This window comes from Bos indicus x Bos taurus, chromosome 1 (assembly GCF_003369695.1).
Source record: "Bos indicus x Bos taurus breed Angus x Brahman F1 hybrid chromosome 1, Bos_hybrid_MaternalHap_v2.0, whole genome shotgun sequence".
NCBI lineage: Eukaryota > Metazoa > Chordata > Mammalia > Artiodactyla > Bovidae > Bos > Bos indicus x Bos taurus.
Genome location: NC_040076.1, coordinates 123189163 through 123212347, shown reverse-complemented (window position 1 = coordinate 123212347; position 23185 = coordinate 123189163).

Here is a 23185-nt window from a genome sequence, read left to right as displayed (position 1 = left end):
TCATTCGATTCCTGGGTCAGGACGATCCACTGGAAAAGGGACAGGCTAACCACTTCAGCATTCTTGGACTTCCCTTGTGGCTCAGCTGGTAAAGAATCCGCCTGCAATGTTGGAGACCTGGGTTCGATTCCTGGGTTGGGAAAATCTCCTGGAAAAGGTAAAAGCTACCCACTCCAGTATTCTGGTCTAGAGAATTCCGTGAACTGTATAGTACATGGGGCTGCAAAGAGTCAGACACGACTGAGTGATGTAGGTTCATAAGAAACTGCAAAAACTGTTGTTGACAGCAGTTGAACTATTCTGCATTTTCAAAACATTTAATGACAGCTTCTCTTACTCTGAATCCTGACCAGAAATTAATATTCTAAGTCATTGTTGTTTTATCTGCAGTTTCAAATGACAAATTATATTGAGCATATTTTAATATACTCATTTATCATCTGTATTTTTTTTTGGCAAGTTTCCTTTTCAGATCATTTTTAAATTAGGTTGTTTGTTTTCTTTTCTAGGTTTATGTGTTCTCTACATATTTTGCATCTAAATGCTCTATCAGATATGTGTTTTGTGATTATTTTCTCTATTTTGTTTTTGTCTTTTCATTCTTTTATAGAACTGGAATTTTTAATTTGAATGAATCCCAACTTACCAATTTTTTCTTTTGTATATCATCCTTTGGATATTAAATATTAAAAAATATGATCAAATCCAAGATTGCGTAGATTTTTCTCCCAGAAATTGTATTGCTTTGTATTTTACATTTAGGTCTTTGATCCATTTTAAGTAAGTTTTTGTGAAAGTTATAAAAAAAGTGTATAGATTTTTTTTTTGCATATGGATATTCAGTTGTTGAAAAGATTATTCTTTCTCCACCAAATAACCTGTGTACCTTTATTTCTTAAAAAAAATCAGATGATTACCTTTATCTGAGTCAGTTTCTGAGCTCTCTATCTGGTTTTCTTGATTTATGTGTCTATTTTATTATGAGTTTGTTTTTTTTTTTTGGGGGGGGGTTATTTAACTAGTCTTCTTCAGTATTATTTTGTCTATATGGGGTCTTTAGCCTTTCCATATGAAGTTTATATCAGTTTATAGCTCTCTACAAAATAGTTTGATGAAATTTTATTCAATTTTCATTGAATCTATGAATCAATTGAGAACTGTTATTCTTGCAGTCCAAGAATCCCAGTCGATGCCTAAAACCCCACATAGTACTAATTCCTATATATACTGTTTTTTTCCTATGCATAAATACTTATCATGAAGTCTAATTTATAAACAAGGCTAGTAGGGGATTAACAACAATAGCTAATAATAAAATATAAAAATTAAAACAACATAATGTCATAAAAGTCATATGAATGTGATCTCTTTCTGTCAAAATGTCTTATTGTACTGTTCTCACCCTTCTAGTGATGATGTGAGATGATATAATGCCTATACAATGAGATGAAGTGAAGTGAATAATATATTGATATGTAGGAGCAGGTTGATCCAGCCATGGATTTCTGTCAAGAACAGAAAAGGTTGGTGGTTGAGGATCCCTGGCATGATGGAGCAGGAAAAGCTGATATTTCAACATGCTGCTCAAAGAAGCATACAATTTAAAGCATATATGTTGTGTATTACTGAAATTTTCCATTTAATATTTTTTTACCCTGGTTAACTGTAGATAACTGAAACCCAAAAAAGTGATACATGGCTAAGGAGTGACTGTCCTATAAGAAAGCAATTGACTTTTTTGGTATTGATGTTATGCTGAAAACTTGCTACGCTGCTGCTGCTGCTAAGTCGTTTCAGTCGTGTCCAACTCTGTGTGACCCCATAGACTGCAGCCATCCCAGGGATTCTCCAGGCAAGAACACTAGAGTGGGTTGCCATTTCCTTCTCCAATGCATGAAAGTGAAAAGTGAAAGTGAAGTTACTCAATCACGTCTGACTCTTAGAGACCCTATGGACTGCAGCCTACCAGGCTCCTCCATCCGTGGGATTTTCCAGGCAAGAGTACTGGAGTGGGTGAAAACTTGCTGTAGTTCAGTTCAGTTCAGCCGCTCAGTCGTGTCCAACTCTTTGCCACCCCATAAATCACAGCACATGAGGACTTCCTGTCCATCACCAACTCCCGGAGTTCACTCAGACTCACGTCCATCCAGTCAGTGATGCCATCCAGCCATCTCATCCTCTGTCATCCCCTTCTCCACCTGCCCCCAATCCCTCCCAGCATCAGAGTCCTTTCCAGTGAGTCAACACTTGGCATGAGGTGGCCAAAGTACTGGAGTTTCAGCTTTAGTATCATTCCTTCCAAAGAAATCCCAGGGCTGATCTCCCTCAGAATGGACTGGTTGGATCTCCTTGCAATCCAAGGGACTCTCAAGAGTCTTCTCCAACACCACAGTTCAAAAGCATCAATTCTTTGGTGCTCAGCTTTCTTCACAGTCCAACTCTCACATCCATACATGACCACTGGAATAACCATACCTTGACTAGATGTACCTTTGTTGGCAAAATAACGTCTCTGCTTTTGAATATGCTATCTAGGTTGGTCATAACTTTCCTTCCAAGGAGTAAGCGTCTTTAAATTTCATGGGTACAGTCACCATCTGCAGTGAATTAGGAGCCTAAAAAAATAAAGTCTGACACTGTTTCCACTGTTTCCCCATCTATTTCCCATGAAGTGATGGGACCAGATGCCATAATCTTCGTCTACTGAATGTTGAGCTTTAAGCCAAATTTTTCACTCTTCACTTTCACTTTCGTCAAGGGGCTTTTGAGTTCCTCTTCACTTTCTGCCATAAGGGTGGTGTCATCTGCATATCTGAGGTTATTGATATTTCTCCCTGCAGTCTTGACTCCAGCTTGTGCTTTTTCCAGCCCAGCATGTCTCATGATGTACTCTGCATATAAGTTAAATAATCAGGGTGACAATATACAGCCTTGACGTACTTCTTTTCCTATTTGGAACCAACCTGTTCCATGTCCAGTTCTAACTGTTGCTTCTTGACCTGCATACAAATTTCTCAAGAGGCAGGTCAGGTGGTCTGGTATTCCCATCTCTTTCAGAATTTTCCACAGTTTATTGTGATCCACACAGTCAAAGGCTTTGGCGTAGTCAATAAAGCAGAATAGATGTTTTTCTGGAACTCTCTTGCTTTTTCGATGATCCAGCGGATGTTGGCAATTTGATCTCTGGTTCCTCTGCCTTTTCTAAAACCAGCTTGAACATCTGGAAGTTCATGGTTCACGTATTGCTGAAGTCTGGCTTGGAGAATTTTGAGCATTGCTTTACTAGTGTGTGAGATGAGTGCAATTGTGCGGTAGTTTGAGCATTCTTTGGCATTGCCTTTCTTTGGGATTGGAATGAAAACTGACCTTTTCCAGTCCTTTGGCCACTGCTGAGTTTTCCAAATTTGCTTGCATATTGAGTGCAGCACTTTCACAGCATCGTCTTTCAGGATTTGAAATAGCTCAACTGGAATTCCATCACCTCCACTAGCTTTGTTCGTAGTGATGCTTTCTAAGGCCCACTGGACTTCACATTCCAGAATGTCTGGCTCTAGGTCAGTGATCACACCATCATGATTATCTGGGTCATGAAGATCTTTTTTGTACAGTTCTTCTGTGTATTTTTGCCACCTCTTCTTAATATCTTCTGCTTCTGTTAGGTCCATACCATTTCTGTCCTTTATTGAGCCCATCTTTGCATGAAATGTTCCCTTGGTATCTCTAATTTTCTTGAAGAGATCTCTAGTCTTTCCCATTCTGTTGTTTTCCTCTATTTCTTTGCCTTGATCTCGGAGAAAGGCTTTCTTATCTCTCCTTGCTATTCTTTGGAACTCTGCATTCAAATGCTTATATCTTTCCTTTTCTCCTTTGCTTTTCACTTTTCTTTTCACAGCTATTTGTAAGGGCTCCTCAGACAGCCATTTTGCTTTTTTGCATTTCTTTTCCATGGGGATGGTCTTGATCCCTGTCTCCTGTACAATGTCAGGAACCTCTCTCCATAGTTCATCAGGCATTCTATCAGATCTAGTCCCTTAAATCTATTTCTCACTTCCAGTGTATAATCATAAGGGATTTGATTTAGGTCATACCTGAATGGTCTAGTGGTTTTCCCTACTTTCTTCAGTTTAATTCTGAATTTGGCAATAAGGAGTTCATGATCTGAGCCACAGTCAGCTTCTGGTCTTGTTTTTGTTGACTCTATAGTGCTTCTCCATCTTTGGCTGCAATGAATATAATCAGTCTGATTTTGGTGTTGACCATCTGGTGATGTCCATGTGTAGAGTCTTCTCTTGTGTTGTTGGAAGAGGGTGTTTGCTATGACCAGTGCATTTTCTTGGCAAAACTCTATTAGTCCTTGCCCTTCTTCATTCCGTATTCTAAGGCCAAATTTGCTATAGTTGCTGATTGTTTACTGGCATTTTCTTACAGCATCTTTGAAACTTTTACATTGTGAAGTATATCATCTGGGAAAGGAAAAACTTTATTTGTTTCTTTTCAATCTATAAACCTTTTCAATCTTCCTGTCTTTCTGCTACTTCTCTCTCCCTCTTCCCTCTCTCCCTCTACCCCATCTCCCTCCCCCATCTTTCTTCTTTGTCCCACCCTCCTTCCCTTCATTTTCTTCCTCTCTCCCTCCTTCCCTTCTCTTTTGGAAGATTATTAATGGAATTTTCAATTCTTTCTTTTAATTATGTTAACTTTTGTCACATGTTTTTCATGTTCTGTTGTTACATGTATACATGTTTAGGATTCTTGTTTGTTCTTCAAGAAGTAACCCTTTATCAATATGTAATGCCTTTCTTGTCCCTGGTAATCTTACTCATTCAAACATCCCCTTTTCTGAAATTAATAAACTTGCATTATTTTGACGAATTCTAGAATATTATATATTTATCCTATTCTCCATCCCTTTTTCAAAGCTGTCTGAGTTTTCATGTTCCAAGTGGGTTTCCTATGAAGAATATGCAGTCATATTTTTTTTACCCACTCTGCCAGTCTCTGTCTTTTAATTAGTATAGTTAGCTCTTCACATTTAAAGATTTCAAGTATTCATTAAAATGATATTTGTCCTTTTGTAACTGTTCCACTTATCCTTTGTTCCCCATCCCCACCCCCACCTTTCTGCCTTCTCTGATTTTAATTGAACATTTTATTAACATATGATTCTATCTTATGTCATTCCAGGTATACCAATTAAAAATAATACATAATATGTTAGCCACTCAGTTGTGTCTGACTCATTGCAAGCCCATGGACTATAGCCTGCTAGATTTCTCGGTGCATGGAATTTTCCAGGAAAGAATACTGGAGTAGGTTGCCATTCCCTTCTCCACAGGATCTTCCAGACCCAGAGATGGAACCCAGGTCTCTTGTATTGCAGGCAGATTATTTGCCATTTGAGTCACTAGGGAAGTATACCATTTATGCTTCTAAAAATATTTAGTTGCCTTAGGCTTCACAGTATATATTCTAATTAATGTAAGTTCTCCTTCAAGTAAATTATTTCAGTTTATGGGAGGTAAAGTCTCCTTATATCTGAATATTCCTAGTTCCTCCTTCTTGCCTCTTGTGAATGTGTTCACATTTATTTCATTTATCCATATATTATTTCACCCAGTACATATTATATTTTATTGATTTAAACAGTTATCTTTTAGATTTATCAGGGATATAAAAATAGAGGTTTTATTTTTATGTCATTATTCCTTTCTCAACCTTCTTTTTTCTTAAGATAGATCCAAATTTTTAACCTATAGCATTGTCTTCTGCTTGGAAAATTCTTTAACATTTTTCAGCTGCTGAGAATTTCTACTGGCAACAAATTAACTTTTTTTTTTTTTTTTTTTTGGTCTGACTCTATTTTTCCTTCTCTTTTGAAGGGTATTTTCACTAGACAAAAGCACGTGTTTCATTGATTTCTTTTTCCAACACTTTAAAAATTTTATATCACCCTCTTCTTTTGTGCATGGTTTCTGGTGAGAAGTGTGCTATAATTCTTATTCTTTTCTCCTCTGTAGGAAAGGTGGCTTTTCTCCCCTGATTTGTATTACATTTTCTTTATGTCTAAATTTTCTTCAGTTTCTGTATGATATGCCTAGATGTAGTTCATTTTGTACTTATCCTGCTTGGTGTACTCTCTGGTTTGGTGTTTGTCATTAATTTTGGAAAATTATCAGCCTTTATCACTACAAGTATTTTTTTTTTCCTTCTCCCTACTCCTTCTTATATTCCAATTATACATATGCTACAGTTTTTGAAATTGTCCCATGATTCTTGGATGCTCCATTTTGCTTTTTCACCATTTTTTCTCTTTTTGTCACTTTACTGACTTACACTCAGCTTCCTAATTTCTTCCTGTGTTGTGCCTAGTCTACTGATAAGTCCATTGAAGACATTCTTCATTCCTACTGCAGTGTATTTGATTCCTCATATTTTCTTTTAAAATTATGTCTTTAAGTTTTCATTTCTCAATCTCTCTGCTTACTTCATGTTGTCTCGTCTTTCTGTCAAAGCCCTTAACATGTTACCTATAGTTATTTAAAATTACATTTGATAATTCCAATTTCTATATCATATCTGAATCTGGTCCTGCCAGTAGGTTTGTCTCTTCAGGTTGTGCACTTCCTTGCCTTTTGGTTTGACTTGTAATTCTTTTGTCAACAACTGGACATGTTGTGTTGGGTGATAGGAAATAAGGGAAATTAGTGTGAAGATTTATTTTAATCTGGATAGGAGTTAGGCTGTGTTTCATTTTTGCTATAGCAGTGTGTGCCAGAGGCTTCAACTTAACCTTAGTGCCCTTGTCTTTGTTTCCCCTGTTGGCTTTGTGTGTTCTTAAATGCACCTTATCAATGAGGGTCTGTGTCTCACAGACCTTTCAGCTATAATTCACAGTATGTTTGGGGGCCCTCTTGGTGTGGTTAGATGTGTGTGTGTGTGCCCTATTGGTGTGGTGGTGAGATGTGGCAGAGGGCAAGTGTTCTGTAAGCATATTATTAAATTTCCATCTCTTAATAGGTCTCTGTCTTTGGGCATTTTCACAAGTCCTTCCCCTGCTGTATAGCTCCCCAGCTCCTCTTAATGAGACAAGAAGGATGGAGGGAGCTCGAGTGGGAGCCATACCATTTTCCCCACCAGAGATAAGGCTCAACTCAGTCCTTTCCTCTGGAGTCTGTTACTGTAAATGGAGAATGCTCTGGGCATATCTCACAATGATTTCTCTTCTCTTCTTGCCAGAGCCAGGAGAGGATCATTTTTATATCCTCAGCTTGAGGATTTGAGATAGAGCCTGTGAATATGCTAGAGACGCCCTGTGAATCATGCTAAGGCTAGTTCATATGCAATCTCCAGCAATTTTTCAAAATTACAGTTACATTTTTCTACCACTTGTTGGTTGCAGCAATTTCTATTCCAGGTAAGCATATAATCAGATCTTTCCCCTGACTCTCCGAGGGACTGTATCTCCATATTTTGGTGTGGCAGATTGCCCTTAAAATATGTTATCATTCTATGATAGGTCAAAGAAAAGTCATTTGTTTTCATTTTTTTCTTGCTTTATCTTATAAGGATGGATGTGAGGTCTGTCAGGATTTACAAGTTGTAGTTGAATAAAATAAAGTTGTAGTTGAACCTGGAAATCAAATGACTCTGAAGTTTTGCACTACATACATCTTAATTAGTAGATTTTGCCATTAAAAAAATTCTTTTCAGTTGAAAGAAATAGGTTTAAGTGTATGATCTCTTAATCACAATTTTGGATCTTTGCAAGCCACTGCATTCTCATCATCTTAACTTCTGTTCATCCATTATGTACAAACAGCTCTAGTGTTCATATCTTAGGTAAAACAATAGGGCTTAGCAACTAATAAGCATTAATAAGCATTCGCTGTAATTATATATAATTAGACTTTAAAAATTTTCTTCCAAATTATTTGTTACTTTTATTTTAATTGTGTTACAAAAACTATATCCACCTCACATTGCATGCTTTAAAAGACATTACCCTGATATGCAGAAAATATCTTCACCTTTATGTTGATTTAACAGTTAAAACAACTTTCCCCAAACTAGCCTAATGAGAGCTTTCTTAATCAAATGTTACCATTGTTTGCCATACCTTTATTTTTTGTAAAACACTTACATGAAAATTATAAGATATTTGTTTTGTAAAACAAACACTTATTTTGATGTTTTTTATTGCCTAATTTAAATTGCTGTTGTTGTTCAGTCACTCAGTCATGTCTGACTCTTTGTAACCCCATGGACTGCAGCATGCCAGGCTTCCCTCTCCTTCACCATCTCCTCCTTGCTCAAACTCATGTCCAGTCAGTTATGGCATCCAACAATCCCATCCTCTGTCATCCTCTTCTCCTCCTGATTTCAATCTTTCCCAGCGTCAGGCTATTTTTCAATACCCCAATAAGCTGGATTTTTGTATCTGGTGGTCAAAGTATTGGAGTTTCAGCTTCAGCATCAAGTCTTTCCAATGAATATTAAGGACTAGTTTCCTTTGGAATTGACTGGTTTGATCTCCTTGCATTCCAAGAGTCTTCTCCAACACCACAGTTCAAAAGCATCACTTCTTTGGCATTCAGCCTACTTTATGGTCTAACTCTCACATTCATACACAAATACTGGAAAAGCCATAGCTTTGCTTAGATGGATCTTTGTCGGTAAAGTAATGTCTCTGCTTTTTAATATGCTGTCTAGTTTGGTCATAGCTTTTTATCCAAAGAGCAAGCGTCTTTTAATTTTGTGGTTACAATCACCATCTATAGTGATTTTGAAGACCAAGAAGATAAAATCTCTCACTGTTTCCATTGTTTCCCTATCTATTTACCATGAAGTGATGGGACCAGATGCCATGATCTTTGTTTTTTGAATGTTGAGCTTTTAGCCAGCTTTTTCACTCTCCTCTTTCACCTTCATCAAGAGGTTCCTTAGTTCCTCTGCACTTTCTGCCATATTCACTTTCTGCACATCTGAGGTTATTGATATTTTTCCCATAAATCTTGATTCCAGCTTATGCTGCATCAGGCCTGGCATTTCACATGATGTATTCATGAACATCACCAGCTGGTCAATACCAAAATCAGTTTTATTATATTCTTTGCAGTCGAAGAAAGATAAGCTCTATACAGTCAGCAAAAACAAGACCAGTAGTTAGCTGTGGCTCAGATCATGAACTCCTTATTGAAAATTCAGACTTAAATTAAGAAAGTAGGAACACTACTAGGTCATTCATGTATGACCTAAATCAAATTCCTTATGATTATACAGTGGTAGTGAAAAGTAGATTCAAAGGATTAGATCTGATAGAGTACAAGTTAAATAAGCAGAGTGACAATATACAGCCTTGACATACTCCTTTCCCGATTTGGAACCTGTTTGTTGTTCCATGTCCAGTTCTAACTATTGCTTCTTGGACTGCATGCAGGTTTCACAGGAGGTAAGTATGGTGGTTTGATATTCCCATCCCTTTAAGAATTTTTTACTTTTGTTGTGATCCACACAGTCAAAGGCTTTAGGATAGTTGATGAAGCAGAAGTAGATGTTTTTCTAGAAATTTCTTGCTTTTTCTATGATCCAACAGATGCTGGCAATTTGATCTCTGGCTCCTCTGCTTTATCTAAATCCAGCATGAACATCTGGAATTTCTCAGTTCATGTATTGTTGAAGCCTGGCTTGGAGAATTTTGACCATTACTTTGCTATCATGTGAAATAAGTACAATTGTGTGGTAGTTTGAACATTCTTTGGCATTGCCCTTTTTGGGATTGGAATGTAAGTGTGGCAGTTTCACGACATCATCATTTAAGATTTGAAATAGCTCAGCTGGAATACCATCACCTCCACTGGGTTTATTTGTAGTGATGCTTCCTATGGCCCACTTGACTTCACACTCCAGGATGTCTGGCTCAAGGTAAGTAATCACACCGTCATGGTTATCTGGGTCATTAAGATATCTTTTGTATAGTTCTTCTGTGTATACTTGTCACCTATTCTTAATATCTTCTCTTCTGTTCAGTCCTTACTGTTTCTGTCCTTTATTGTGATTGCATAAAATGTTTCTTTGGTATCTCTAATTTGCTTGAAGAGACCTCTGGTCTTTCCCATTCAATTGTTATCCTCTATTTCTTTGCATTGTTCACTCAGGAAGCCTTTTTTATCCTTCCTTGCTATTCTTTGGAAATCTGCAGTCAGATGAGTATATCTTTCCTTTTCTCCTTCGCTTTTTGTTTCTCTTCCTTTTTCAGCTATTGGTAAGGCCTCCTAAGAAAGCCATTTTGCATTTTTGCATTTCTTTTTCTTGGGGTGGTTTTGATCACTGGCTCCTATACAATGTCATGAACCTCTGTCCATAGTTCTTCAGGCACTCTGTCTATCAGATCTATCCCTTGAATCTATTTGTCACTTCTACTGTATAATTGTAAGGAATTTCAGTTAGGTCATACCTGAATGCCCTAGTGGTTTTCCATTCTTTCTTCAATTATAGTCTGAATTTTGCAATAAGGAGTTCATGATCTGAACCAGTCAGGTCCTGATCTTGTTTTTGCTGACTGCATAGAGCTTGTCCATCTTCGACTGCAAAGAATATAATCAGTCTGATTTTGGTATTGACCATCTGGTGATGTCCATGCATAGAGTTATCTCTTGTATTGTTGGAAGAGGGTGTTTGCTATGGCCAGTATGTTGTCCTAGCAAAACTCTGTTAGCCTTTGTCATGCTTCATTTTGTACTCCAAGGCCAAACTTGACTGTCCATGTGTTCTTGACCACCTAATTTTGCATTCCAGTCCCCTATAATGAAAAGGACTTTTTTTTTTTTTTTTTGGGTGTTAGTTCTAGAAGGTCTTATAGGTCTTCATTAGATCAGATCAGATCAGACCAGTTGCTCAGTCGTGTCCGACTCTTTGCGACCCCATGAATCGCAGCACGCCAGGCCTCCCTGTCCATCACCAACTCCCGGAGTTCACTCAGACCCACGTCCATCGAGTCAGTGATGCCATCCAGCCATCTCATCCTCTGTCGTCCCCTTCTCCTTCTGCCCCCAATCCATCCCAGCATCAGAGTCTTTTCCAATGAGTCAACTCTTCGCATGAGGTAGCCAAAGTACTGGAGTTTCAGCTTTAGCATCATTCCTTCCAAAGAAATCCCAGGGCTGGTCTCCTTCAGAATGGACTGGTTGGATCTCCTTGCAGTCCAAGGGACTCTCAAGAGTCTTCTCCAACACCACAGTTCAAAAGCATCAAATCTTCAGCGCTCAGCCTTCTTCATAGTCCAACTCTCACATCCATACATGACCACAGGAGAACCATTTAAATTCAGCTTCTTCAGCATTTGTGGTTGGGGTATAGACTTGGATTACTGTAATATTGAATAGTTTGCCTTGGAAACAGAGATCATGCTGTCGTTTTTGAAACTGCACTGAATTATTTTCTAAATCATTTCTCCATATTGGTATTACAGATTGACATTTAACTTTTTATTCTAGTGGATATGTTTAAAGATTTTGTCATTCATGTTTTATATAACAAATCAAACTTAATATCATTTATTTCCAATTGTATAATGAAGGAAATGGCACCCCTCTCCAGTACTCTTGCTGGGAGAATCCCATGAACAGAAGAGCCTGGTGAGCTATAATACATTGGGTTGCAAAGAATTAGATACAACTTAGCATCTGAGCACACACACACACATACACGTACACACACATTATCAAGGTTATAAATCCAATATCTTTTTTTTCAATGTCATTTTCTAGAATTTTAATTTCATTATGTTTAAATCCTTTCTAATTTTAGTCCCTTCTTCTGTCTTTTAATACACATATGTTTATATTTAAATAACTATCTACCTTTTTCTTGGTTCAGTATTCTAATTTTATTTATTTTTTGGTTTAATTTTTGAAACATTTTTAGCATTTCTTTTGGTGAAGGACTAAGAGAGATAGACTCTCCTAATATTTATCAAAAAGATTTTATTACACCTCCATTCTTGACTAAAATATTTTATTATGCCTCTATTATACTCAACTATAATAGTTGAATATAGAATTCTACCCTGTTGCTCTTTTCCCCTTAGTACCTTGAAAAAGAGATTTCTGTATCTGCAGGTGTCTCCATTACTTATTAGAGATATGGTGAAAGTCTAATTGTAATATATTTAAAATTCATTTGCCTTTTCTTTTGACTATTTGTCATGCTATGCTATGCTATGCTAAGTCACTTCAGTCGTGTCTGACTCTGTGCAACCCCATAGATGGCAGCCCACCAGGCTCTGCCATCCCTGGGATTTGTCATACTGTCCTGCAATTATTCCATGTTAAATCTATTGATTCTTATTTGTCCCAAATAATACTCCGCTTCCTTCAGCTAAATACTCATAGATTTAATTAGTTTGCAACACTTCTCTTCTGAATTATTATTTTTTGTGGACTGCCTCTCTCTTATTCACTTTGTCTTTTTTTTTTTTTTTTTTAAGTTCTAGTTTGATATATACTGAACCTTATCATTGTTTCTTTGTATTCCCTGTGTCTATTTTCTCTTCAGTGGGTCCATCTCTTTACATCTCTGTATCTTTGTTTTATATTCTGTGTAATTTGTTTCTTACACATATTCCTAATATTTTCTAGTTAACTTGGTTTCTCTTTAGTTGCATGTAATATGCTATTTATCATGTCAAATAAGGTTTTAATTTGAATTTCCATTAATTTCATTTATTTATTTAACCACATCATTCAGCATGTGGATCTAAGTTCCCAGACCAGGGATCTAACCCATGCCCCCAGAATTGGAAGCATGGACTTTTAACCACTGGACAGCTAGCAAAGTCCCCTATTTTAGACGTTCTTATAACATAAATTTAGTTAGTTAAAACATGTTTCTTGCTTCTCCATTCTGCTCTATTCTTTCAATATTGCTTCTGTTATTTTTAAATTATTTGAATTATTCTTAATTGACATATTTTTTAAAAAATTTGAAATTCTTCTGTTATATATATTAGTAGCTCTGAGGTTTTACAGTGTTCAGTTTATCATTTATAGTGATTTTCTTCAGTGATTTGTAATGTTTTATGGCTCAGTCATTATTGACTTGGTTGTTATTTTTGTAGGATTCCTGTATGTTCTGGACTATGACAGTCTCAACACATAGCAATTTAGGTTTTGCTGGTTTCTGAAGCCCTAGGAGTCTCTATGGTGCTAACCTGGTTAAGTTTTCATTTCCGTGTGACTGACCCCAGGCCACAAAGGTGATATAAATTTGTATCGTATCCTTACATGGAAGAGGCTTAAGCTTTAGTTTATTGTTTAGATGGCCACAACTTCTCTACTGAGGTTAAAGGAACTAATCCTTCAGAAATATTCACACGCCAATTTGTATGCCTACATTCTGCTTTCTCTAAACGTTGAAACTATTTATTTTACAACTATTTCTCTATTATATAATAAAGTCCCCCAAAGGTACAAAGTTGTTATTTTTATCTCTGAGTATTTATCACCTTCCCTTCAATAGTAGATATTCAAAATTTTAAGTGAACCAAGTGCATATGATGATCAAATATCAAATATTGGCTATAAAGTTGATATTAATTGAGTACAATTAAAAAATAACAATTAGAATTCAATTGTCTAGGCAGAAACTACTCTTTAAATTTGCTTATTGAGAAATTATTTTTCTTTTCCATATAGTCTAGACCATAATATTTACATCATTGCTTAAGCCCAAATCATGTTCTTTTCAATGTAAAGACAATATATAATTATAATATGCAAATATCAAATGGATATATAAAATGTGAAAATGTTCCAAAACCTATTTTGTAAAGATGCGTATATGCTCAGGCATTTTTGTCCATATAGAGAAAAAGAGAATTTCTTACTTCAAAAGATATGCAATAAAATTTAAATTATATTTCCAGTGATTTTCAAAGAATCAGCAAAAATACATCATTCATAAAGTTTTGCAGAGGAAGAAAAGTAACTACTACAATTTTGCAAAAAAAAATTTCAAAATGTTGTATTCACATTAAAATGCCATGTGAATTATATGACAGTTTTAAGCATGATGAGACATTGTTAAATTTAGGGGAAAGTTATTACAAATCTACTTTATAGACATCTTCTGAAGAAACCATTTTCATTCATAGTTTCAAGTCCTGGAAATATTTAATGGCATGCCATTTTGGGTAACATATTAATAGTGAGAATAACTACTCTACTAGAATACCTTATTTTAGTATTTGTTTTTGGTGCTTTGTTTAAAGAAAAATTGAAGGAAAGCAATCTGTATTTTGAATTTGCTATAGAATATGCTTGAAAGACTAATTATCCCAAAGATTTGAGCAGAGCAGAGATGCATACTTTAGCATCTCCATTTCATTTAGCTTTTCTGTGACTGGTTTTCATTCTGTCTGCCCTCTGAAGGATAAGGATAAGAGGCTATGGAAGCTTCCTGATGGGAGAGACTGACTGTGGGGGAAACTGGGTCTTGTTTTTATGGGCGGGGCAGTTTTCAGTAAATCTTTAATCCAATTATCTGCTGATTTGGTGGAGTTGTGTTCCCTCCCTGTTGTTTGACCTGAGACCAAACTATGGTGGAGGTAATGAAGATAATGGCAACCTCCTTCAAAAGGTCCCATGCACACACTGCCACACTCAGTGCCCCCGACCCAATAGCAGGGCACCACCAACCCATGCCTTAGCTAGAGACTTCTTGAAACTCACAGGCAAGTCGGGGTCAGTCTCTTGTGGGTTCACTGCTCCTTTCTCCTGGGTCCTGGTGTACACAAGGTTTCACTTGTGCCCTCCAAGAGTCTGTATCCAAAGTCCTGTGTAAGTTCTGATGGCTCTATGGTGGGGTTAATGGTGACCTCCTCCAAGAGGGCTTATGCCACACCCAGGTCTGCTGATCCAGAGCCCTGCCCCTTCGGAGTTCCAAAGAATAGCAAGGAGAACTAAGAAAGCCTTCCTAAGTGAAAAATGCAAAGGAATAGAGGAAAAAATAGAATAGGAAAGACTAGAGATCTCTTCAAAAGAATTAAAGATACTAAGGGAACATTTCATACAAAGATGGGCACAATAAAAGACAGAAATTATATGGACCTAACAGAACCAGAAGCACTGGTTTTTCCAGTGGTCATGTATGAATGTGAGATTGGACTGTGAAGAAAGCTGAGCGCCGAAGAATTGATGCTTTTGAACTGTGGTGTTGGAGAAGACTCTTGAGAGTCCTTTGGACTGCAAGGAGATCCAACCAGTCCATTCTGAAGGAGATCAGACCTGGGTGTTCATTGGAAGGACTGATGCTAAAGCTGAAACTCCAATACTTGGCCACCTCATGCGAAGAGTTGACTCATTGGAAAAGACTCTGATGCTGGGAGGGATTGGGGGCAGGAGGAGAAGGGGACGACAGAGGATGAGATGGCTGGATGGCATCACTGACTCGATGGACCTGAGTCTGAGTGAACTCTGGTAGTTGGTGATGGACAGGGAGGCCTGGCGTGCTGTGATTCATGGGGTCGCAAAGAGTCGGACAAGACTGAGCGACTGAACTGAACTGAACAGAAGCAGAAAAATATTAAGAAGAGGTGGCAAGAATACACAGAAGAACTATGTAAAAAGAAAATCTTCATGACCCAGATAACCATGATGGTGTGATCACCCACCTAGAGCCAGATATCCTGGAATGTGAAGTCAAGTGGGCCATAGGAAGCATCACTACAAAGAAAGCTAGTAGAGGTGATGGAATTCCAGTTGAGCTATTTCAAATCCTAAAAGATGACGCTGTGAAAGTGCTGCACTCAATATGCCAGCAAATCTGGAAAACTCAGCAGTGGCTACAGGACTGGAAGAGATCAGTTTTCATTCCAATCCCAAAGAAAGGCAATGTCAAAGAATGCTCAGACTACAATTGCATTCATCTCACATGCTAGCAAAGTAATGCTCAAAATTTTCCAAGCCAGGCTTCAACAGTATGTGAACCATGAATTTCCAGATGTTCAAGTAGGATTTGGAAAAGGTAGAGGAACCAGAGATCAAACTGCCAACATCTGTTGGATCATCGAAAAGGAAGAGAGTTCCAGAAAAACATCTATTTCTGCTTTACACTAAAAACATTGACTATGTATATCACAACAAACTATGGAAAATTCTTCAAGAGACAGGAATAACAGACCACCTGACCTGCCTCCTGAGAAATCTGTATGCAGATCAAGCAGGAACAATTAGAACTGGACATGGAACAGACTGGTTCCAAATTTGGAATAAAGCATCTCAAGGCTAAATATTGTCACCCTGCTTATTTAACTTATATGCAGAGTACATCATGCGGAATGCTGGGCTGGATGAAGCACAAGATAGAATCAAGATTACCAAGAGAAATATCAGTAACTACAGATATGCAGATGACGCCACCCTTATGTCAGAAACTGAAGAACTAAAGAGCCTCTTGATGAAAGAGAAAAAAAAAAGAGAGTGAAAAATTTGGCTGAAAACTCAACTTTCAGAAAACTAAGATCATGGCATCCTGTCCCATCACTTCATGGCAAATAGATGGGAAACAGTGACAGACTTTATTTTCTTAGGATCCAAAATCACTGGAGATGGTGACTGCAGCCGTGAAATTAAAAGATGCTTGCTCCTTGGAAGAAAAGCTATGACCAACCTAGACAGCATATTAAAAAGCAGAGACATTACTTTGCCAACAAATGTCCTTTCAGTCAAAGCTATTGTTTTTCCAGTAGTCATGTATGGATATGAGATTTGGACTATAAAGACAGCTGAGCACTGAAGAATTGATGCTTTTGAACTGTGGTGTTGGAGAAGACTCTTGAGAGTCCCTTGGACTGCAAGGAGATCCAACCAGTCCATCCTAAAGGAAATTAGTCCTGAATATTCATCGGAAGAACTGATGCTGAAGCTGAAACTCCAGTATTTTGGCCACCTGATGAGAAGAATGGCCTCCTTTGAAAAGACCCTGATGGTTGGAAAAATTGAGGGCCAGAGGAAAAGGGGAAGACAGAGGATGAAATGGCTGGATGGCATCACTGACGCAGTGGACAGGAGTTTGAGCAAGCTCTGGGAGTTGGTGATGGACAGGCAAGACTTGTGTGCTGCAGTCCATGGAGTCACAAAGAGTGGGACATGAATGAGCAACAGAACTGACTGAATGAACTGATCTCATTTAGCTTATAACATAGTTAGTTATATCTGGATAATCTAGTTGAAATTCTTAAAAGTATTAAGTCCATTTAGTGATGATATTTGTATATATTTTTAATTGAAATACAGTTGATATAAAAAACTATTTTAATTCTAGTTTTCAAATATTCATTTTATATGATTTTTCTTTGTGACTTAATAGCAATTTATTTCCAATTATAATAATTCTATATTTTGTTTTTAATGAGTATGTACAATATAGAAAAGATATTTTAATTTCACTAATTATTTAACCTATACTTTAATTTCATTAACATAATAAATGTAGTTTTCTCTTTATATTTTAGATCAATTAAAATAAAACAAACCAAATCTTTATAATATTGTAATTTCCTGAAGATTTCACTGCAATATGAGACATGAATATGTTATTTTAGAACTTACTGTTTTAAAATATAATGGATCATAATTTTGTTTTTCTATACATTGCTATACCATGTAATTAAATATAGCAATAATTTTGGGTTAATCAAACTTCTCCCAATATGTGCTCTTTTAAATTAAAATTTAAATTAAATTTAATTTTGAGGATTAAAGCAAAGTAATCCTGCTTTGGTGAAAGCAGTTCAGTATTATTTCAGTTACTCTAACTTTTGTGATTAAAATGTTTATTTGAAAATAAGTATTCTTTGATGTAAATAACAGAAACATACTAGATTTCTATTAGATATTTAAGCCATTAATATAGTATGTGTTTGTGAATGATTTGACATTCAAAAATATTTTGTATTTTTTAAAGTATATATACATACATACATATGAAAAGAAAAAACTTGGTTTTTGATATATTCACATACTTAGTTTCTCAAACCTTCACTGACGTGTGGGTGTATATTGCCTTCTATTAACTAAAATGTTACTAATGTTCATAATATTAGTGGAGAGTATCTTTAAGGATGATTGAGATTTTTTTCAACTGAATCTAAAGCACTTAAATAGTTTTTTTTTAAATTCTAAATAAAATAAAATTTAAACAGGCTTATTTATTCAGATAAATAAGATAAAGCCATGTTTTTAATAAGTTCTTAAGAGTTGTGCAGACAGCTGCGATGGCGCACAAGCACGGCCGAGAGGAGCTACCCCATGTCTGAGGTCAGGGGCCGTGACCAAGAGTGCCAGGCTGTGACAGCGCAGGAGCAGCCTGCAGGAGCTACCCCACGCCCAAGGCCAGGGGTTGTGGCCGAGAGGAGCAACCCCCTGTCCAAGGAGCAGTGGCTGCGCGGGCGCAGGAAGGCCTAGAGGAGCTACTCCACGTTCAATGTCAGGAGGGGCAGCGGGTGAGGAGATACCCCTCATCCAAGGTAAAGAGCAGCGGCTGCTCTTTGCTGGAGCAACCATGAAGGGATACCCCACATCCAAGGTAAGAGAAACCCAAGTAAGATGGTAGGTGTTGCAAGAAGGCATCAGAGGGCAGACACAATGAAACCATAATGACAGAAAACTAGTCAGTCTGAACACACTAGGACCACAGCCTTCTCTAACTCAAAGAAACAAAGCCATGCCCTGTGGGGCCACTCAAGATGGGTGGGCTATAATGGAGAGGTCTGACAGAATGTGGTCCACCGGAGAACGGAAAGGCAAACCACTTCAGTATTCTTGCCTTGAGAACCCCATGAAGAATATGAAAAGGCAAAATGATAGGATATGAAAAAAACTCCCCAGGTCAGTAGGTGCCCAATATGCTACTGGAGATCAGTGGAGAAATAACTCCAGAAAGAATGAAGGGATGGAGCCAAAGCAGAAACAATACCCAGTTGTGGATGTGACTGGTGATAGAAGCAAGGTCTGATGCTATAAAAAGCAATATTGCATTGGAACCTGGAATGTTAGGTCCATGAATCAAGGCAAATTGGAAGTGGTCAAACAAGAGATGGAAAGAGTGAACGTCGACATTCTGGGAATCAGTGAACTAAAATGGACTGGAAAGGGTGAATTTAACTCAGATGACCATTATATCTACTACTGTGGACAGGAATCCCTTAGAAGAAATGGAGTAGCCATCATGGTCAACAAAAGAGTCCGAAATGCAGTACTTGGATGCAATCTAAAAAATGACAGAAAGATCTCTGTTCATTTCCAAGGCAAACCGTTCAATATCACAGTAATCCAAGTCTATGCCCCAACCAGTAATGCTGAAGAAGCTAAAGTCGAACAGTTCTATGAAGACCTGCAAGACCTTTTAGAACTAACACCCAAAAAAGATGTCCTTTTCATTATAGGGGATTGGAATGCAAAAGGAGGAAGTCAAGAAACACCTGGAGTAACAGGCAAATTTGGCCTTGGAATACGGAATGAAGCAAGGCAAAGGCTAATAGAGTTTTGCCAAGAGAATGCACTGGTCATAGCAAACACTCTCTTCCAATAACACAAGAGAAGACTCTACACATGGACATCACCAGATGGTCAACACTGAAATCAGATCGATCCTATTCTTTGCAGCCAAAGATGGAGAAGCTCTATACAGTCAGCAAAAACAAGACCGGGAGCTGCTATGGCTCAGATCATGAGTTCATTATTGCCAAATTCAGACTTAAATAGAAGAAAGTAGGGAAAACCACTAGACCATTCAGGTATGGCCTAAATCAAATCCCTTTTGATTATACAGTGAAAGTGAGAAATAGATTTAAGGGACTAGATCTGACAGATAGAGTGCCTGATGAGCTATGGACGGAGGTTCCTGACATTGTACAGGAGACAGGGAGCAAGACCATTCCCATAGAAAAGAAATGCAAAAAAGCAAAATGGCTGTCTGGGGAGGCCTTACAAATAGCTGTGAAAAGAAGAGATGCAAAAAGCAAAGGAGAAAAGGAAAGATATAAGCGTTTGAATGCAGAGTTCCAAAGAAGAGCAAGAAGAGATAAGAAAGCCTTCCTCAGTGTTCAATGCAAAGAAATAGAGGAAAACAACAGAATGGGAAAAGCTAGAGATCTCATCAAGAAAATTAGAGATACCAAGGGAACATTTCATGCAAAGATGGGCTCAATAAAGGACAGAAATGGTATGGACCTAACATAAGCAGAAGATATTAAAAAGAGGTGGCAAGAATACACAGAAGAACTGTACAGAAAAGATAATCATGATGGTATGATCACTCACCTAGAGCCAGACATCCTGGAATGTGAAGTCCAGTGGGCCTTAGAAAGAATCACTACGAGCAAAGCTAGTGGAGGTGATGGAATTCCAGTGGAGCTATTTCAAATCCTGAAAGATGATGCTGTGAAAGTGCTGCACTCAATATGCCAGCAAATTTGGAGAACTCAGCAGTGGCCACAGGACCAGAAAAGGTCAGGTTTCATTCCAATCCCAAAGAAAGGCAATGCCAAAGAATGCTCAAACTATTGCACAGTTGCACTCATCTCACACGCAAGTAAAGAAATGCTCAAAATTCTCCGAGCCAGGCTTCAGCAATACTTGAACCATGAACTTCCAGATGTTCAAGCTGGTTTTAGAAAAGACAGAGGAACCAGAGATCAAATTGCCAACATCCGCTGTATCATGGAAAAGGCAAAAGAGTTCCAGAAAAACATGTATTTCTGCTTTATTGACTATGCCAAAGCCTTTGCCTGTGTAGATCACAATAAACTGTGGAAAATTCTGAAAGAGATGGGAATACCAGACCACCTGACCTGCCTCTTGAGAAACCTATATGCAGGTCAGGAAGCAACAGTTAGAACTGGACATGGAACAACAGACTGGTTCCAAATAGGAAAAGGAGTATGTCAAGGCTGTATATTGTCACCCTGCTTATTTAAATTATATGCAAAGTACATCATGAGAAACGCTTGGCTGGAAGAAGCACAAGCTGGAATCAAGATTGCCGAGAGAAATATCAATAACCTCAGATATGCAGATGACACCACCCTTATGGCAGAAAGTGAAGAGGAACTCAAAAGCCTCTTCATGAAAGTGAAAGAGGAGAGTGAACAAGTTGGCTTAAAGCTCAACATTCAAAAAACTTAAATCATGGCATCTGGTCCCATCACTTCATGGGAAATAGATGGGGAAACAGTGGAAACAGTCAGACTTTATTTTGGGGGTCTCCAAAATCACTGCAGATGGTTACTGCACCCATGAAATTAAAAGATGCTTGCTCCTTGGAAAAAAATTTATGACCAACCTAGAAGCATATTGAAAAGCAGAGACGTTACTTTGCCAACAAAGGTCCGTCTAGTCAAGGCTATGGTTTTTCCTGTGGTCATGTATGGATGTGAGAGTTGGACTGTGAAGAAGGCTGAGCGCTGAAGAATTGATGCTTTTGAACCGTGGTGTTGGAGAAGACTGTTTAGAGTCCCTTGGACTTCAAGGAGATCCAACCAGTCCATTCTGAAGGAGATCAGACCTGGGATTTCTTTGGAAGGACTCATGCTAAAGCTGAAACTCCAGTACTTTGGCCACCTCATGCGAAGAGTTGACTCATTGGAAAAGACTCTGATGCTGGGAGGGCTTGGGGGCTGGAAGAAAAGAGGACGACAGAGGATGAGATGGCTAGATGGCATCACCAATTCGATGGACTTGAGTTTGAGTGAATTCCGGGAGATGGTTATGGACAGGGAGGCCTGGCGTGCTGTGGTTCATGGTGTCGCAAAGAGTCGGACACAACTGAGCGATTGAACTGAACTGACCTGAACTAAAGAGTTGCTGTTTTTCATCAGATTCAAATATTACTTCCTTACATTGTGATTCTTTCAGTCTCTTTTGTTCACTCTCCTCTTTCATCCTCATCAAGAAGCTCTTTAGTTCCTCTTCCCTTTCTGCCATTACTATGTTATCATCTGGATATTTGAGGTTGCTGATATCTCTGCAGCAAATCTTGGTTCCAGCTTGTCATTCATCCAGCGCAGCATTTCCCATGATGTAATCTGCAAGAAGTTAAATAAGCAGGGTGACAATATACAGCCTTGACGTACTCCTTTCCCAATTTTGAACCAGTCTGTTGTTCCATGTCTGGTTCTAACTGTTGCTTCTTGATTGTAATAAATTCAGGAGTTTTGAAAGTGAAAGTGTTAGTCACTCAGTTGTGTCTGACTGCATGTGACTCCGTGGACTTTATGGATTGTAGCCTGCCAGGCTTCTCTGTGCATGGAATTCTCCAGGCAAGAGTACTGGAGTGGCTTGCTATTTCCTTCTCTAGGGGATCTTCCCAACCCAGATATCAAGGGTCTCCTTTTTGTAGGCAGATTCTTTACTGTCTGAGCCACCAGGGAAGTGGAATGTTAATAAGTTAGTTAGAGTTTTAAGAACTTTGAAAGAGACTATTAACTGTGTTTTTTTTTTTTTTTTTTAATTAATAAACAGTAGTTTCTCTATATTCACAGTTTGATTTTAAAACTTCTATGAATAATGAAAAGAGAAGAAGCAGATAAGTAAGTGTAGGGACGGATTAACAGAGTACAATTTCATGGATAAAGTAAAAGCAGGAAAGGTAGATGGCAAAAAAAGTTAGTACTGTGAGGAAGGAAATGGTGGAAAGTTAGATTTTCACAAAACTACATATTTAATAATCAACTAACATCAAATCATATAACTGTAGATCATTTTTACTGTTAGATAATTTCTATCATTGCATTAGTATTTAGAGAAATACTGCACTAGATAGATGCTATTTTCTAACTCCTATTGTGTTCATTTGTTGTTTTAATTCTTTATATAGGCTTATGTTGAGTTCAGATCAGTATTTTCTGCTGGCTCAGCTGTTAAAGAATCTGCTTGCAATGCAGGAGACCCTGATTCGATTCCTCAGCCAAGAAGATCTGCTGGAAAAGGGATAAGCTATCCACTCCCGTATTCTTGGGTTTCCCTGGTGGGTCACCTGTTAAAGAATCTGCCTGCAATGTGGGAGACCTAGGTTTGATCCCTGGGTTGGGAAGATCCCCTGGAGAAGGGAATGGCTACCCACTCCAGTATCCTGCCTGGAGAATTCCATGGACTATACAGTCAGCCCATGGGGTCACAAAGAGTCAGAC